Raw genomic sequence first — 3,781 nt, 5'->3', positions numbered from 1 at the left:
CGCTAAACACCAAAGAGAGACACTTAGACATTACGTACCTCCTAACAGAAGTGCAGAACACTACGTGTGCATTATTCTTGACAAAAAAATAATTGAACCTGAATCTGGTCAAGCCTCTAAATCCAACTACCAATTTACAGCTTACGATGAGAGAGGAACATGTTAAACATCACAGGAATGCCATCAGCAAACTCCAAACTGTGGGAAATTCCAAGACAGCCAATTTATTCAACAATAACTTAAATAAGTTGCAAAGGGGAGGTGGGAGATATGGTTGAGAAACTTATAAATTTTTTTGGCATGCAAACATTAATTTGAGTATATTTTAAAGACAGAGCAGAATCACATTCACTTTCTTAATACTATCACTATAAACAGGCTGGATTTCAGAGCTCTAAGTTTGCTTTGGAAATTTTTGAACAGTTGACCACCAGCAGCCCAGCAAGCTTTTTCCTTCCCTTCCAGGCTCTCCTGCACTTTAGTAGGGAGGAGGCAGTGTGTTGGTGACAATTGATGCTAAATAAATAATGCATGGTTGTGCTTGCCAAACCCTTTCCACCTCCTCCACAAGCAACAGGGAGACTTGGCTTATTCTTTATCTAAAGTCTCTAAGTCAACAAGTAGGTTATCAGACACAGAGAATAGAGGGAAGCTTCTGTTGTAGATAATTTTAAACGTTAAGAATGGATGAACTTGGAGCTTAAGTGTTCAAGTCCTCCTTTTGCTGACCAGAGAGAAGTATGCTAGCAAGAGAGCTCAGATGCTTGGTCTATTGAAGCATCAGTGTAATATATTCAGTTCCTTTGATTAAAAAGTGCTGGAAAAGCCATCTCTGGGTGGAGAAGGGAAGTGAGTTGATTACAATATTGGTACTATAAAAGGCAAATCAAAGCAGCAAACAGCAGGCAATGCCCCTTTCCTTTTGAACTCCAACAGTCAGTTCACTCCTGTCAGCTTTACAGGCCAAGCAAACTCAACTGGGAAAGCAGAGGATGATAACTGGGGCAGAAAAAGGAGAAGGCCTTTGTCCAGACCTGTGGACCACTTCAGATATTCTTTTTTCCCAGCACTATGTGCTTTCTAGTCAAGGTGGTTATGGGGGATTCAAGGTTTAAGACTCCATTTTCTGGCCAGTGCAGTAAAATCACATAAACAGCTGATCCTTTAGAGGTATACCATGCAGATGTCATGTTCTTTTCCAATTGCACCTTGCATGGTTTAGAGGCATAGATAGCTTCCCCACTGATACTCAGCCACTTCCCAAAAGCAAGAAGCCTTTCTTGGAAGACAGGAACAGTTAGATCATCTTTAGCTTGTCCAATGTTGAGAAGACAGTTGCCTCTTAAACTTGCTGTCTGAAAGAGTTCCAAAACCATTTCAGATTCACTTGCAAAGTCAGACATTGCCATATTGCAACCATTGCCCCAGAATTTCTTGTCAATGGTGGTACACATCTCTTACTTGTGGTCTTGCAACCTCCTCAGCTTAAGTTTCTCTTGACAGTTGTAGTACTGTCCATGGTGACAGGACCATTTCTGACCCCATCGGTCATTTACTACCACCTCTTCCTTGATAGAGCTATCATTGTAGAGCCAAGTTCAAATAAGTATCAGGACATTCTCACTTTATTAGACAAAATCATATCAGACTTGTGCCCGTTAACAAGATCATATAGCTGTGGCATTGTTTTTACACTGCCAAAATGCTGTGTTTTGAAGCCATTTTTTTTAAATCAAGTAGCTAGAGTGGATGGAACCATTCTAAGAAGTGATAGAGTTCATGGTGTATGTTCCTCTTCCAGACTGTTGTTTCCAACTCACCAACCAAACTGGTAGGGCCCCATATCCTTAGAATTTAAGTTCTAAGACATAAGACTCAGCCAGTTTGTGATTCTTTGTATCAGGACTACATACTTGGCCTCCAAATCCTGGAAGAGATTGGCCCACTTGTCCATTCAGATGGAAGAAACCCACTGTGAACTGCTGCCTAAAGTCTGCATGGCTGAAGCCAAGTAGGTAGTGGTAATACATGAAGTGCTGGTAGTGGATCTGTCTTCACCTTTCCAGCACCAAGAACACTCCCCAGTACACAAACATGCCCCAGTGCATGAACATGCTGAAACTGGCCTCATCAAATCAGTGTGGCAGCAGCCAGGAATCCAGCCTTAGCCAGTCCAAAGTGTACCTGCCTGGAGCCCCAAGCACCCACATGATGGCTCCATGCACCAGCAGCAGCAGTGGCAGCAGCGCAGGGGCCACTGCCAGCAACCTCATCTAGTGAGCCCTGGAAGCCTGCAAATTAACGGAGACTTTTAATTAATTAATCCTAATGAATAAACCTTGTTTGGATCTCAGTCAAGCAAACAAACTTATTTTTGTCATGCTTTAAGGAAAGCAGTACCAATATGGTGTTCATGGAAGCAGATGGAATCTGTTGTGGAAATCGGAAAGAATTAAAAGAAGTTGGGGAGAGTGAAGGTTCAGGCCAAATGAGCTGGTGGTGGTACTTGTGGTGGTACTTTTCACAGCCTGTGTGGTGGTACTCATTACAACCTCATTTATTATCCATTGTCTTCAATTTGCCCCTCAGGGAAATAGTTTGGTCTAAATAAAAGCTCAGAATAAGGATCTAGAAAAAGATTAGCTATATTAAGCCATGCACTCCAATTCAACTAGAGATAAAACAAGAGGGAAAGGCATATCTCCAAATTCAATTCTCCTAGCTTCAGTTATGTTTTATGGAGAACTTCTGTCATTCACAAGAGATGTAGTTTCCCCAGGGGAGACAGCAGGTGTACATTTACTCTCAAGGTTATTTAATTGCTGTCAGGAAGACATATGATTAACAAAGCCAAATGCTGGAAATATAAGGATAGACAATTTTAAAGTTGTTTATGTAGTGGATTACAGTATATCATGCAATGTGTTTATTTGCCATAAACCTGCCTATCACAAACTGTTTCCACACCTGTGTGTCTTCACTAAACTGCCTATTGCTTAGCTGTTTGTGAATTCCCAGCTATGTGGATGGCCAGCAGCTGGACAAGGGGCAGCTTCCACTGGTGGCCGCTCTGAGCCACCTCCAATGTACAAGCTTCACACCAGGGCTTTGACCACTCCAGTCTAGGGTTGAGACCTGCTGGCCCATTGTGTCCCCTGCTTTGATGAGAGCCCTATGGAAGGAAACCAGTATGGAAATGAAGGGCCTATGGGGTTCCTCGCTGTCCTTTATGACATCCCACTCAGCGTGAGGCCCACTGTCTGTCATCTGTGGGATACTGCTCAGAGATAAGTAGGGAGTTGAGAGGAGGAATTTAGAACTGTCAGAGCCATTTGGCAGCATGCATTTGTGTATGTTGAATCTTAAAATTTTGAAAAGGGACTTGAGTTTTATATATATTTGCTTTTTGTTTCACTTTAAGTTACGTTTATTACATTTTGCCCATCAGTCTGTGACTGATTGGAAGTAAAAAACGGAACTGATCCTTCACTACAGATAGTTTGAGATGCACTGGTAGAGAGTGACGGCCCCAAAGCATGCTGCATCCCAGGGCTTTACCCTGACACTCAACAGTTCCAAGGGGACAGCAGATGGGAAAAATGTGACCCACAAAGATGGCTTTTGAAAGGATCTCTCAAAGGTGAGGAGCAAACATTGAATCTACTGCACATGTGTTAGGTTCATTCCAGGGCAGGGCAGATCTAACAAAACCAGCCTAGCTCACCCCTGGTCACGGCATAACTCTTAGGCTTTTCAATACTAGCAGCAGCAGTAGTAGTAA

The 3,781-nt window shown here is 42.6% G+C and overlaps 1 pseudogene; it reads right to left on the bottom strand.

Annotated features, from left to right (window-relative positions):
- Window positions 1-936: 936 nt before the first annotated feature.
- Window positions 937-2,030, bottom strand: LOC116810050 (tissue alpha-L-fucosidase-like; annotated as a pseudogene).
- Window positions 2,031-3,781: the final 1,751 nt, after the last annotated feature.

The sequence above is a fragment of the Hylobates moloch genome, unplaced genomic scaffold, assembly GCF_009828535.3.
Source record: "Hylobates moloch isolate HMO894 unplaced genomic scaffold, HMol_V3 SCAFFOLD_1, whole genome shotgun sequence".
NCBI lineage: Eukaryota > Metazoa > Chordata > Mammalia > Primates > Hylobatidae > Hylobates > Hylobates moloch.
Note: the sequence above shows the minus strand (reverse complement) of the source record. Positions and strands in the feature narration are given on the sequence as shown.